This window comes from Ixodes scapularis, unplaced genomic scaffold (assembly GCF_016920785.2).
Source record: "Ixodes scapularis isolate PalLabHiFi unplaced genomic scaffold, ASM1692078v2 PGA_scaffold1__304_contigs__length_218370807, whole genome shotgun sequence".
Lineage (NCBI taxonomy): Eukaryota > Metazoa > Arthropoda > Arachnida > Ixodida > Ixodidae > Ixodes > Ixodes scapularis.
Window position 1 is genome coordinate 128,400,581 of NW_024609846.1, and position 16,109 is coordinate 128,416,689.

The 16,109-nt window shown below is 43.5% G+C and overlaps 1 long non-coding RNA gene across 1 annotated transcript; it reads left to right on the forward strand.

Moving 5' to 3' along the window:
• On the forward strand, positions 1–1,045 carry LOC115309811. The gene is made up of 4 exons (XR_005715052.1): positions 1–21; positions 143–199; positions 335–389; positions 1,006–1,045. It is a non-coding gene; the product is annotated as an uncharacterized LOC115309811 (long non-coding RNA).
• Positions 1,046–16,109: the final 15,064 nt, after the last annotated feature.

The window sequence follows — 16,109 nt, forward strand, 5'->3', positions numbered from 1 at the left end:
CCCGAGGCTCTGTCTGGCAAGGTAAGCAATCAACTATGCTGCAGACTGTTTTTCTTTTTCTCAGGTTGTTAGCGTATCTTGTGAAACTAGGCTTGGTGCTTGGATAGATCATGTTTGCTAATGCCTATTCTCTGATGCACAGACCAGAAGCTCTGCACCTAGCAGATGCCGCCATAGTCCCGAGGCACCGTCTGGCAAGGTGAGCAATTTACTATCCGGTGGACCCTGTTTTCTTTTCTTCTTTACTTGTCAGACTGCTAGGCTTATATTGTGTGATTAGGCTTGGTACTTGGTTAGATTACGTGTACTGATGACTCAAATCTCTGATGCACAGGCTGCCCTCACGGCAAAACAGGTTTAATTTTGGCAGACGCCTTTCGTCAAGCATGGTATGCAGTCTTTACCATTTTGTAACTATTTGATTCAACGGGGGCGACATGTTTTCTTTAGCGGCATTAATGATAAATGAAGAGTTTGAAGTAAGAAGGACAGCATATAAAATGGCACAAAAAAGGAGCAAAGCATAGATACCATTCACATGGGCGTACCAACCAGGGGGGGGGGGGGCGGCAAGGGGGGCGCAAGGCGTGTGTTGTCCCCCCCCCCCCTGCCACCCCCCTAAAACAGCCGCCACAGGGCAGGTTAAAGACTGGCCGGCGGCGCCCAAGGGATACCAAGAGCACTCCCCCGCCCCCCCCCCCCCCCCCCTTCCTGACTCGAAAACAAGTTGGAACGCCACTGACCATACATATTCCCCACGAACTAAACCCTCTACAATACAGATACAACTACACATTGTATCTGAATTCCTGAATACTTTTTCACCAGTTTCGCAGAAGTGTCTTGGGGATATAGCATTGCATAAAAGACAATGTATCTCAGTATCTGTATTTTTGGCCTTAAAGCAGATGTATCTCAGTATTCCCGAATACTTTTTTGGAGTGTGTCTGCCCAGCCCTGGTTTATGGCACATTAATTTATTCTATCATTCTTATTATTTTCCAGGTACTTCGGGCAAATCAACCCATCTGAAGTGCGATACAAAAGTGCAACCAGTGGCATTGCACCGAAGTTGCGAACTCTTCAAGTGCTTTGACATCTGTGAGTGTACCGTCCTTCAATTATACTCTGTGTCACTAGTTGTGTGTAGTGCAGGTGAATGCAACGCCATGCGAAGAGAGAAAAGGCGAGCACTAGGAAGGCATATGGGAGGGGAGGGCAGGGCTGGGGGAGAGGTGGAAAGCACTACGAATGTTTGATAGGAGAGGAGGTTACTCTCGAGTCTCCTCACCCGCCTTTCTAGCGCTTGCCCTTTCTCCTCTTCGGGCATTGCCTTAGCCTGTGCTGCGCGCAAGTAGTGACTCGGTATATATTCACCATTGTACAGATTATGATGCACTGGCAGGTAATAGATAACTGGGTAAAATTAACCGTGCTCAGTGCTTGAAGACGCAGCTCGCGACTTGCTTGAACACGGCCCACAGGAAACCAGCTGCTACCTCCCGTTCTCATAACGAGCATTACAAATGGCATGCATTATAATATGTCGCTAATAGACCGATCTCACCAGCTAGTTTGAGTACGCCACCGCTGCCAATATGCATCGTGGGAGCTGTGGTCTTTCTAGACGCGCGACAACCATGCTGGAGGTTTGCGCGAGCAGACCACGAAGCAGCATGAGCTGTCGCGTGAACTGGAGTCTGCCTCCTACGAACTACAGTTATGACGGCGTCACGCAGGCGTGGAACGCTTGGTGGGATCGGTCTATTCATTTACGCTGGAAACGTAGCTATGCTCTTATAACATATCCATATAGTTAATGTAGTTTCGTTTTTATTTTTCAGGTGTTTAGTCTCTATTTTTCCTTCCCGTCTTTTTTTTAGTATTTAGCACCTGCACGACAATTCCGCTGGTAGGCTGCAACCACGAGCTCTTTGCCCAAGGATGCACTTCAACTGCATGAACTCTCGCTTGTCAGAAGCAACCACCAAAGATAAATTCATGAGCTCTGGATTCTCGCCCCCAGAAAATATCACCATTAAAATACAAGTATTCGCTCAGACTGGTGCTATCAGAAATTCTCAGAAAAGCAAAAGGCATTCTTTCAAGACATGTTGAGCTTGAATATATCCTGAGTGAAATAAGCAACGGCAGCAACAGTGTACTTGTTCTCTTGTCCTCTAACAAAATGCCAGTATGTTGGCGGCAGTACCACTTTAATTCTTGTGATTGCATCAGGAAAGGGATAAGGGGAGCACTACAAATGAATCACGGCTAAAAATGTCACTCAAGATTGCAAGTTACAAAATGTGGAGAAAAAAGGTATCTTTAACAAATTTCTTGACCCCCCCGCCTTACAGAAGCCCTCGATCTTTTGGGGGTGGGCTTTCTGGCCTCTACACTCAAATGTGTTTGAGAGCACTGTTTTAGATGGTCCAAAATTTTGTTAAAGGAAGCTTGCATTAGGACATCTCTGATGTTGGCATTCGTTTATCTGGTTAGGCGCCACTGAGTACAAGGTTGCTTATGGCATTTTTTGGCTAATTGTGCATTTTATTAGTAAAAAATAAACACAGTTGCGATAAGAAACAGGCTGGCATTGTTGAAAACTTCCAAAATCAGTTATTTAAGTATATTGAAAACACATGCTTTATATCTGTGTTTTCGGTTTTCCAGCCTTGCACCTGTATTTAAAGTGGTAAACTTTCCACCCAACTATTCTTCAATGGTGTGCAAAATATTTAAGAAGTTGGCTGAGTTCCTGGTTTTGGTAATGCTCATTAAATAAGGTGTGGGGCCTTGACAGTGTCCTGTATGTATCTAATCATGTTATACAACTGGGTTTTGCTTTTCAGGAATGCTCCATGGCTCTTTTTGGTGGTCAACACCCAAGGCACAAGAATAAAAGATAAGACATGCAAAAAGAAGAAGAAAAGAAGCAAGCGACGTTTCTGGTGCATGCATTCAATATGTATTTTTGTAGTATATGTTCCACCCAGTGTTTATGAGCAATAAATATGTAGGAACAGATACCAATTTTCGTACCTTATTTTATAAAATATTGCGTAATCCTGACAATGTTACATTCGCAGGAGTGACACAAAAGCTCTCAATTGTATTTCAGGTTCACAGTTAGGACGTCAAAATGATGCCAGGCCATATAATGAAATGACGATAGAATGTGGGATTGGCAGCTTAATTGTTTTCGGGTTGACAAATGGGACATGAAAATGACACAAACACCGTCGTTTGACAGTTAAAAGCTTGGAAAAGAGCTGCAAAGAAATTTCCTGTCAATTTGATAGAAAATGTTCTAGTGTTAGTTTTGTTGACTTCGCACATGTACACCTAAGAGTGGGGTTTATCGGTTCCCTGTAAGTGAGAAGGGTGTGGAAAACGGTATATAAGTACACCTAAGAATGGGGTGTAACTGCATTCCCAGTAAGTGAGAAACGGAATATCTGTGCACCTAAGAATGGGGTGTATCAGTATTCCCAGTAAGTGAGAAATGGAATATATGTACACCTAAGAATGGGGTGTATGAGTATTCCCAGTAAGTGATAAACGGAATATATGTGCACCTAAAAGAGGGGTGTATCAGTATTCCTAGTAAGTGAGAAACGGAATACACGTACACCTAAGAATGGGGTGTATCAGTATTCCCAGCAAGTGAGAAACGGAATATATGTACACCTAAAAATGGGGTGTATCAGTATTCCCAGTAAGTGAGAAACGGAATATATGTACACCCCGGGGTGGGGTGTGTCTTATGCACCCGCTGAGGTGTACATGTGCACTTCAAAATGAGGTGCATGTATGCACCCCTTTTTGGGGTGTCGCATACATACCCATGGGGGTGTCGTATATGGGACAAGTCACATACACCCCACTGGGTGTAAGTACTACACCCTTTTTTTTTAGAGTGTAGGTACTTTACAGCCCTGCTCCACACGTAAAGAGCCTTCCTACACCGTGGGTCAACCACAACAATAAGACACGCGGGCCGACAAAGAAACCTGGCCAGTGCAGATATCGGTACGGAGAGATGCGTGCCGACACGAAGTGACGCTGACGCGGACGAAGCAGCGCGTGAAAAACGACCCACGTGCGATAAAACGTTTGACAGGTCGACCGACGTGGCGGGTGACCGAATCATGGCCTCGCGATTAAAACTCAAAACCCGTCGAACGGTTTGACGAAAAGCGCGAGGAGAGATACTCGCCAAGGGGAAATAACTGTCAGGATACATTTCTCGAACGCGATTAGACAAATACAGGGCAAGGAAACAAACCAAGGAGATTGAACGGAAGCTTAGGAGGACACAGAGAAAAAAGGCTTACCTTCGAGAAGCACCGACGAATGAGCCAAATGAGCTGTGCCCACGACCTCCCGGGCTCTACATTCCTGCTCGCGTGATGCCTCGCCACTTATTAGTCGCAAATTCCATTCTCGGACGCGGCATATCGGATCGATATGAGTTCTACGTAAAAATAAAAGACACACCAAACCGCAACAAAGCTTCGGCGGCTTCGACGCAAATGAAGTTCAGGGTGTATTGGATTGGCTTGTAAAAGGCTTTTTCGAGGTGCATATTAAATGCGGAAATAAAAAATTAATGTAACATTATTAGTAAAACAGTGGCGAAACGAAACAATAAAACGTTTTAACGAACCTGAAAAAACCAAAACAAATGTATTAAAATAATAGTTTTATATGCGATACGAAACTTCGCTTATAAAGTTTCGTATCGCATATAATATCGCATATTTCGTATCGCATATAAATCGGAGCGCTCCTCGGCACCGACCGCACAGCACCCAGGGGAGAAATAGTGCAACCAGCCCCATTTGGTTCCGCGAGAACAGCGCAGCAGAGGTTGGTTGCACTGTTTCTCCACGGGGTGCGGTGCCGTCGGTGCCGAGAAGCGCTCCGATTGCAAACCGAAACTTAAAAACCCGTCGAATTTGTGCGGTTTTTCAGAAAGTCATAAAATACCTCGCGTGCCTTCTATCGTTCTGCAATTTGTTGATTCAGTGTTTTTCGATTCCTCTCATCAAGATTCTAATAGAGACCATGCCCATAATCTCAATATTTTAAAAATTAATTACGCGAAAATAATTAACAACTTATTTATTTCGAACTTTAATAATTTTCCAAAATAGGCCTCTGGCCTAGGGCCAAGACGACACAAGCCTTTTTTGTTGCAATGCCTAGTTTTCACAATATCAAATTTGTCCACCTTTCGTGAAACATCCAGTATATATGTATATATATATATATATATATATATATATATATATATATATATATATATATATATATATATATATATATATATATATATATATATATATATATATATATTTATTTTTCGAATTGTTTAGCACTCTATATTGCAAAATCAAAATAACTGAAGAGCTGCGCTCTAACTTCGCATTACAGAGATTTGTCAACATCTTTCATGCCACGAATTTAAGATAAAAATGCCGTTACTGATCAAATATTTCGTCTGCGTGACTGAGAAATGTACTTAATACGTACGAATTATTCGTGATATTTGCTCTTAGAAGCAAGTGCAATGAGAAAATGTACTCTCTTATTACCATTGAAATGCATTACCGGAAGTCAATTTCCGCCTGGTTGCTGTCCGCTTCAACTTGGGTAGTAGTTCATTTACATTAATTTAATTACTGTAATTTAATAACTTTCTTTGTAACGTGTAACTATAATTAATTACTTCCGGCTAAACGGAACTGTAATTTAATTATTTTCTAGCGTCAGTAATTGCGAAATTTCAGGCACAATTACAACTACTTCTGCAAGACTTCGGTACCGACGGAACCTCTCTGAAAGCCTCGGCGCTCGCACAACTGGCCTAGCGCTCGGTGACACACTCGCCACACATAGACACGCACTCACACACACGCACAACAAAAATAGCGTCGCGTTGTTTGTTGCTTTGATGCTTATACTGCGGGCTCGGAGAATTCTCTTTGGAGCCTACCTCAACGGCGCCATGTGGCGCTGTCTGTGTTGCGAGTAGAAAACAGTAGCATAAACATGCCAATATATTGAAAGAAACAAAATTGAGGTTCAGCTTTTAGCCGAGGTTGAGGATTTTAATTTTCTATGAAGTCAGTTTTTTTATTTATATGTTTGCGAGTTTTTTGCGCCCCTTTTTGAGTACTGTCGCACTTTTTTGTATTATTTTCAAGTATATTTTTTGTTGGTTTTACCTCGGATATTATGTTCATAAGCATTTTGGAGCCGATTTCGCATCTCTGAATATTGTCATCATTGATTCGGGAGCCCCTATTCAGGAGCTCCCGAATTACTTCATGTAGTAGTAATTGTAATTGTGGTTAAACTACTCTTGGAGCAAAGTAATTGTAATTGCAATTAAATTATATTTTGAAAGTGATTTTCCCATGTATGGCCTATTTCAATTTGCCGCGGCACACTCGCGCCAGTTGAACCTCTAGCCAGACTTGTACGAAATCCGTTACTAGTAACGAAATTACTTGTAATCCGTTACATTTATTTGTAATTTTGTAACGGATTCGTTACATATTTTCTAGGGTAATTGTAAAGAAACTTTAGTTACTTATTTCTGTAAGGAATTACTTGTAATTCGTTACTTTTTTTATTTGCAGCGGAAAAAGCGGGAAATTTGAACGCAGGAAAAAACATCTTCAATTTCTGGAAAAAAGAAGTGTTCCGTAAGCTCAACTGCAAACCTGCCGTCGTTCGCGCGCGCACACCCACATACAAAGAGCTGTCGAAGCTTTTCTTTGCATTGCCTAAACCCTAAAAGCCCTTTTTTATCTTGTTTCTTTAGATTGCTTGCCTACGACGAGGGGAAGCACACTGATGGGAAAAACCGGACTCGGTACGAAAACAAGCCATTCTAAAACCTGCATAAATGCATAAAAAAATGTGAAGAATATATTATTTTTGCCACTTTGCTCACGCTACCGTTTTTTGCTAGTGAAAATCCATCTTCTTTCTACTTCCCTCCAACTAGAGCCACGTCCGCCTTTCCTTCCTTCAATCTTTCTTCGCTATCCTCAATGAAGGGGAGAGGAACACATACTGCCCTCCAGAAGCTGGAGTTTGTACGAACATAATAGACAGCAATTACCAATGTGTCAACGCCGGAGGAGCGAGACGCTCCTTTTTTCGTTCAACCCGGAAATTGACTAAAAGCAATGTTCCAATAACTGGAGGTGTTGCAGTAACAAGCATTCTCGCTCCATGCTGTTTGAAAGATATTAGTGGGGCACTTCCTATCTTTTTATCGAGAAGAGGGTTTTGACTCGTTTTTGTCCTGCGTTTTACGGAATCCTACCGCGACCGAGTGCTTTTAGAAACTTTTCCGTTCTTTTTTAGTTGCCTTTTTAGCGCTGGCTCATATGAGAATAACCACATACGGCCTGTGGGTGCCATGTTGCCTACATCCGTGTGGCATCTTTTTTTATGCATAAGGTTTCTTAGAGCTCTCCGGAGCTCTTTGGTCTTTTTTTTTTTATTTGCTGTTTTTATTATAATAAAGGACAGCCACTTACGCCTGCAGGTGCGATGTTTGCTGCCTACAACGCTCGTGCCTGTTTCTATACGTCAAGTTTCTTAGAGCACTTTGAGAACGTAACAGTACTTTTGTTTTTATTTTTGTATTTCTGCTTCTACAACAAAAAATGCATTATCACTCCAACATGGATCTTAAAGTAAAACTTACCGCTGTTTTTTGTTGTTTTTTTTTTCTAAAAATATCTAACCAGCATATGATGGCTCAAGTAGGCTCGTAAGCTGTGACAATAGGAGTGGAGATTCCGGACTTGAGGCGAGTGGCCTGCTGGTTCTACAGTGAATAACCACCGATGGTATATAAACCGGGGGTGTCGTCATGAACCCTGTCTTTTGCGTTCGCCATGGAGGACCGCTGCCCAAAATCGCCGTGGCCTCAGCTAGTTTCTATGTTTTCAGTAAGCGAAATGAGGAGTGACGGTAACATCACCTTTGAATGTTTGCTTTGCAAACCAAAACCGAAGCTCTTGTCATGCGCGAAGTCGACCAACGCCAACTTGAGGAAACACGTTCAGGTAAGTTCACCTTGATTAGTTTCATAACGAATATACTACACACGCATCTCATTTCCCTTGGGTCAATATTTATTGTAATTTGGAAAGTGTCAGTTTCGCGAATATTTTGGTAGCACTAAATGTTTTCAGGGGGGTGCTATGCAATGTATTCAACATTGTAAACTTGTTTTTTTGTAATCGTTTTTAATTGCGTATTTGCAAAAATTAGGACTTTTTAATATTAATCCTGTAGAAAGTAATCAATTTCCCACCTGCAATTTGTGGTATACGGATGTAGTGTTGTTTTCGTTCTTTCTTTCTTTTTAGCGGCAACACCCTAGCCAGCTGTCTGGCTTTGAAAGTCTCCTAAAAAAGAAGGGAGGCGTCCGAGTCCCCATCGACAGTTCAGAAGCAGCTGACAATTGGTTTTGAGAGAGGTGCAGTGTCGCAAAGCAAGCTTGACGACCTTATCCTGACATTCGTTGTGGATATGTCACAAGCATTTTCAGTTGTTGAAGCACCGAGCTTTGTGAAAATGGTGAAATCACTGGCGCCGAACTGCAGCGTTTTGACTCGAAGGATGCTTATGACGCGAATGGAGGACAGCTGTGACGCAATGAATCTGCGGCTCAAGGCAACTTTGGGAGACGTGACGTGACAGCAGACTGCCGGACGACCTTTCGACGGTAAGGGTTTTGGTCGCCTGCCTGTAGAAAGCGCACATATTTTTATAGCACTGATTCTTGCTGCTGTGTTGTTGGCACACCTTCTCAAAAGACAGTTATTTACTGAACCCTGAATTTTAGTATGCGCTGATCGATTTTTAACAAGCAGTAGCTGCTTTCTAATAACGCCGTATGTCTTCAGCTTGTTTCATAATAGCTTGGAAAACAGTTCAAGCTATCAGCGTGAGCTTAAATAATATGTTTCTCAACTGCCTTTAAAGCAGACGTGACATATGGTGTCTTCCCCAAAGCACCGATCGCTTTCGTCGTTTTCTGAGTCATAGGGGGGGGTGTGCCTTTACAGTGTTTCGCTACTTATTTAAACCGTATTTTGGTTATGCCTGAGCTGCATGCTTTCATTTTGAGGCCTCGTGTAGCTGAAAAGGAACGAGAACGCGGGGCGTTTTATTTTTTTAACCCTTGAGCTCCAGCACTCGCTAGCTGCCTGCAGTAGTGCTTAGGCTGTGCGTGCCAGCTCGAAGGTCACAAGACTCTAAGCGTTACAGGAGGCAGACAGCCCTTGTTGGAGGTTGGGCAGCTGGACGGTCCCCCTGACGTCTTTACCACCAGTTTTCGGCCAACTGGCCTCGTCGTTTTTGACAATTTTTTTTCTTTTTTATTTGTGCTTCTGTAGTTAAATGCTATTAAAACAGGGCGTGTCTGTAATGGACCTGACGGAGCAAAATTTGCGAAATATATGGGTTATCTTCTATACACCATTTCTTCATTACAGGAGCTACCTGGCGGCTACCGTTTCCTGGCTTGAGCCCTCCCTCAGCCGGAAATCCGCCGTTCTCCTCTGCCGTCGCATGACTGGACGAGTCACCTATGACAAAATTGCAGACACCCTCCAGAAATCCTTTGACGACTACGGTCAGCGAGGAGAGGTTACGAAGGTGATAACGGACAACGGTGCAAACTTCGTCAAAGCCTTCAGGTATGTCAATCGCGCTTTAATTTTGTGGGCGCAAGTTCGGTTCAAACATTTCCGTTTACTTTTTCGTGCAGACTTTTTGGCGAAAAGGATGTCGAAGACGCGCATCACGACGAAGATGACGAAGCCTTCACCGAGGCCGTGGAGGTGGCGCCTTTGCTAGACAACGTACCCGCAGGCGAAGCCCGCCTTCCTCCTCATCATCGGTGCTCTGCACACACCTTGAACTTGGTAGCGACGGCGGATGCGTCGGAGGCTGAGCGGCACGAGATTTTTCAAGGCCCCTTAGATCGGTCCTCGGCACGTGTCGTGCATTATGGTGCAAGCAAGGGCAGTCGGCCATCGCAGCGGAAACCATCATGAAGTACTGCGGGAAGAGCCTCCTGAGACCAGCCTCTACGCGGTGGAATTCATTTTTTGACGCCCTAGACTGCCTTACTGCTCTGGACTGCGATGGGAAGGACATCGACGGACTGTGCAGGGCGCTGCATGTGCCGCAGTTCCAGCGACCGCGAGACCTTCTGTTCATGAAGGAATACTGTGAGGTAAGAAAAATATTCTTATTTAATTTTTACCAGTCTACGACATAGAAATTCATTGTACTACATCGGTGTGCCACTTGAAAGCACGTGTTTTCAGCCCACGTATGTTTGAATGCGCAGGTTAGCCATAGCGATCAGTTACGTTTCGTTTGTGCGCAAACGCCTCTCAAAGCGTTTACAAGGGAAATCGGTGGCCGAGTGGGTTAGCGCACCTCAGCTCGGAATACGTAGTGAAAACTCTCGCTGCAGAATTTCTACTCCTGCCCGTTTCGATTTGGATAGCATCGTGCCGGCGAACGGTCGTGTATCACTACTGCGAGGTGCACGTTAAAGACCCTAGGCTAACAGCTGTACTGCACTGGCTAAATTTCTTATCTACAGCTGATACACCAGACGTCCATTATAATGACTAACTTCCGACTGCATAAGGATACATACAAGACAAGCAGGCACGTAGCCAGGATTTTGTTTCGGCGGGTGGGGGGGCTCGCCCATGACAAAATGCTGTATGAGGGGGAGGGGGGAGAGGAGGTCCCAGCAAAATGGAAGATTTCCGGGGGAGGGGGGGGGGGGGGGCGGGACCCATGGGCCTTTCCCCTGGCTGCGTGCCTGAACACAAGTATTATTTTCAAGGCACCTTGAAATGCTGCCATACAATATGTCTAAGCAAATCCAAATGCGCGTTTACGTCCGCTGGTGCGAAGGAAACCGCGGTGTTGCATTCTTGCGTCTGGCGCGTCTATTGCATGAGAGCTAAGCGTGCATAATTGAGCTGTGAAATATTAATGATCAGAACCGCTCAAGGCTGCATGCTCACAATAGAAGCCCGAATCTCAGAGCATATTTTTATAACAGACCGTAATCTCGATTATGCAATATATAGGGACCTTTAAATATATTTTTTCGGTGGAAAGTTAACCGGAAATATTCATCTCGGCATCCAGTGCAGGTTCCCTTGAATACTAATTTTCGTGAACGCTAGGTTTTATTAACAAAAAATTGCAATGCGAAAACTAGAATAAATATATTGTGGTCACGGAAACAATTCGACATGCACTTATGAATAATCTATATGTGGTTTAAACTTATTACTTAATATTTGGTACTCTTGGGAAATGGCGTTACCCCAATGTCTGCTCAAATTGTGAAGATGTATTTATTTGTGTATTCCTACGGAGTAAACAGGTCCTGAAAGTAATGCGGATTGAATCTGTATCGCATAATGCAAAATAAAACAGCGCAACAACTAAGAAACTGAGACAAAATTAACAAAAAGGCCGAGACACAGGGCTGTGCCTGCTTGTGCCTTCCTTGTTTCTCCTGTCTCTTTTTTTATTTTTTTTTTGCCGTGTTTTGATTTGTAAGACGATCAACCAACCCGCACAACTTTCTGCCTCGCTGCCGTATGGCATGCTTAATAATCTGTTTTTTACTGCTACGTAACTCGTGCAGGTCATGAAACCTCTGGCGTGCGCCATAGACGTGATACAGAAAGACGAGAGCATGTACATCGGGTATTTGCTCCCAACAATAACCGTCTTACAACTGCGTCTTCGCCATCTGGATAACACTGGACTGCAGTTCTGCCGGCCCCTGGTCCATGCGCTTTTAAACGGCATTAAGAAGCGGTAAGTATGGCATACGTGCGCCTACATTTACTTGTTTTAACATTCGTTTTTATTAGTCTATATGTGGGAGCGCCCTGATGTTTGCATTGGTTGTGTGTAATAATATAAAAATCAGATTTTTTTTTTCACATTTGCAACGCACATTTTGAAAACAGCTTAGCCACCGACGTCTTGACCGAGGTTCATTCTCTTCAAATTGGCGATATTTGTGAAATGATTTATATGTAGATTCCCATATTGGTCTTCCAGGTTTGATCACTTGCACGGCGACCGGGAGCTCCTGCTGGCCTCAGCGCTCATCCCGCTCTTCAAAGCGAACTGGGTCACCGACCTCGCGAGGCGTGAAGCTCTCGCCGAGCAGCTGACGGACGAGCTGAGTCGCCCTTGCTATAGGAGCACAACTGTGATTGGCACGCCATCTACCCAGGAAGACGGCGCGGACCACTCCACCGGCGATTACTTCAGCTTTGCAATGACAACGGTGTCAAGTTCCATCTCCCAGAATGAAGCTTCGCGTTTCCTCCAGGACGCAGATGCACTTCCATCGCCTCACGTCAGAGGTACGATGCCGTGCGTCAAGCATTTGTGCGCTATGATACTGCGCTCCCATCCAGGGCCTCAGTGGAGAGAGTATTCAGCGTGGTGGCTGACATCTTTACAAAGAAGCGGGGAAAGCTGTCGGATGCAACTTTTAAGAGTCAGCTACTGCTGAAGATCAACAAAGTGTGACTTGATCAAACAATAAACAATTTTATAATCTATAATGTTCTTCGTTTGTTTCCTATTAATAGTGCAGAAAGTAACGCCGCGAAAGTAACGGATTACTTTTCGGAGTAACGGTCACTTACTTTTACGGAAGGGTAATTGTATTTGTAATAAATTACATTTCAGACCTAAGTAACTGTAACTGTAATTCCTTACTTTTTTTTAGTAACGTGTAGAAGTCTGCCTCTAGCGTACATTAGTTGAAGTTTGCTTCACTTGCAGCAGAGCTTGGCCGGTATTCCACTACCTCCGGGGGCGCTAGATTGACGATAGGATGACTATAAAATGACGACATACAAGTATTGTATGGACACTTGTCAATAAAAAGACGCTAAAAGGTTTCTTGCCATTTGATTGTCATTTTAGCGCCTACCGCGTCAGTTCCCAAAGTCGAGAAAGGGGCGATAAAGTGTCCATAATATTCAAGCGAGGGCGATAGAATGACGACAGGGGCGATAGAACTTCGGTCAAATATCTATAGAATAGCGGTAGCCATTTTTATAGGGCAACGCTGGCTGATGTGGCAGATGTTCTAGTAAACAAGGTGATACGAAGCCAAACACCAGCCTTTTAGCGACCCGAACTGAGACATTCTATCCTTTCATACATGCACTTTGTTTCTCACATACCAAAGAAAGGTGATCAGCGTTTTCATGTCCCTGTTGTGTGTTCGGCTCCCAACAAAATAGGACGTTTCTACCGTAAAGTCAACACACCTCAGCCAACAAGTGATTTGTGTCGCGAAAAACACCGGAATACATTCTTTTAATGCGACACTGAAGTCTAGGTTATATTGGCTAAACGAGTAGCATGCGGCGACTACGCGAGCGAGCCCGTCTGGCATCCTTGCTATTTCTTACAAAAGACGCTCATGTGCCCCACCATTTTATCAAGATATTAGCAGAGTACAAGAGCAAAAGTTCCAGGCAACTACACGATGTATATAAATTAAAAGTAAAAGCGCAGACTGTCTATTGACCTTCTCACTTAAAACAAATGGAAGGTTTGCTTCATGTTTATACACCGCGCGAAGTAGCTCTTACAAGATTAGGTGGTCGGAAGCAGAAGCGATGCTTTTCACATTTGAAACGTGTACTTCCTGATAAGAGAACATATATCTAACCTAAAATGCACCTTTATATATCTCCATTCTCAGCATAAAGAGGGAAATTAGTAATGCTAATTTCCCTCTCAAGAACCGTAGTAAAGCCGTGCTTTTTACTACGGTTCTTGAGGTGAAACGATTGTAAGCAAAGCGTGCGTAGCACGTGCTAAAAAAGAATGCGATTATATACAGCAGGGATTACACATAGGTGACTAGCAGCTTTTATTAGGCATTTAGGCCAAGTATGCGCTGGTGTATGCCCGAAGGCGGCCGGTTAATCAACCAACGATGACCCATAGCAGACGTGACGGCGTACTCAAATAAAACCCGAAGAGAAATCTCTAACGAGCTTACACTTTTTAATATATTTATTAAGTATCCAAAAGTACATATGAAGATTTCGGATCATAAACTCAATTGAAGGCGAACATAAAAAAAATTATCCCTGACGGCAATTAAAAAAAAAGCACAAAAAACAAACAAACAACAAAGTCCCAGACGGCTCTCCAAATGCCCGGGCAGAGCGTAGCAGACGAACCGGTAGTAGTAAGCGGCGAAGCGAAAGAAAGGAAGTAAAAACTAAGCCGAACAAGGCAAAGTAAAATACGCGATGGTTCGAACGTCCAGTAAAAAAAAAGGAAACAAAAAACGTAAACGCAGGAGGAAGGAGACCGCGGCGGCGTAGCGTCACCTCAAACATAAAAAGAAAGACTGAAAAATGGAAGGAGGTGCACGACTGTCCAAGGAGTGTTTTTTTCTTCTTGTAACTCCGCTTTTATTAGTTTTAGTATAGCGTCAGATTTGCATGTGCACAATCGACTTCTTCGAGAGCATACATCGCAGTAACGTACGTGGTTTGAAATATTCTTTTGCTGCTTCATCCGGAGGCGATCGGGATTAGCCAGCTCGCGTATTCGACGAAACGGTTTTAAGCAATACATTCATGAGAAATTGAAATTGCAACAACAAAAAGAATTGCTCGATATGAACAGTAAAGTTGAAAAGTAGCAATGTTCCAAAAAACTTTTACGTTGCCTTTTTTCAAGAAACAGGGCGAAGGTATATACGTGTTTTGCCTGGCTTACGTAAGCTCGGACAGAGTGTTATTTTCTTCAGGAGAGCCCGAAAATTGCAGTCTACGCTCTAAAATATGCTGCGCGCCTACTTACCCGCAAACCACTCAAAGGGCCAATTTCTGCGATCTTCGAAATAAGCTCAATGAATTATGAGGCGGAACGTCCGTTTAGACCTAAAAAGGAAATCTGCGCTATGGCATTACGCAATGCAAGCATGACGTTTTGCATTGCGTAATGCCACAGCCCAGACTTCATTGGTGTTGTTGTTTGGAGCTTCGTGACCATGCGTATTTTACGTTCGTCCAATCTGTGATATGTGCGAAGGTTTTTATAAAAAAAAAAAAAAAAAAAAAACCGCAGTCGTGCAAAAAGCGCAGCTCTCATACCGTGTCATGGCGCCGGCATAAACAAACTCTGGTCTGTAGCACGAACGGTCCTTAAGTCAATTCACCAGGCAACAAGGTTACGCCGGCGTAAACTAGAGATTGTGTACCTCTCTCCTGTGTAACGCCCTCCAGGCTATACTTCGGGTTTCAGGGAACTCCAGTAAAATGTTTTATGTGAACACTTATTATCTGACAAAATTGTGATAGCTACTGCATTTGTCACTGCCACTTGGCCTAGTTAATCAGCTACATAGCATATTTACGCTTGTAATTATATCTGAAAAAGTATGGAAAATAACGCGAAAGTTTAATGGGATCCTTGATGGGCATCACAGAACACCAACAAACCACCCAATTTTAGAGATAAATTAGAAGCGTGTGCCTCGTTTTTCGGGGCCGCGGAAATACCTAGTAAAACTTCGAGGTGCCCGCGCAGTTTTTCAGTTACTTATCCAGCGCATTTTGGCTCCGCCAGTCAGGCGCATGTATTATGTGCAAGCTGAAACTTTCGCGTCCTACTACGCTTCCCGCGCTTTCTGTGTTTTGTGTATCCTCAGATTTACATATTTATGTGTTTTGGATGACGCAGACTAGCTTTCTAATTTGATCCCTATCGTTATACTAAATTGCCAAATAGGATTTTTGATCTTCAATGTTTAGTGAAACAGCCGGTATTTAACCGAAGACCTTAGAAAGCGTCCCAATTTGTAGTTGCTTGTATTTATTACAAAGACATAAATACTACACGAATAGTTTCAGAGCGGTAAGCCGAACATGTGTTGGCCGAAATTTTAGCAGTCGGGCGGACAAATTGTTGTCCTAGCCACATAAGAACAACAACGTAATTTTACGTAAAGACAGAAAGAACGC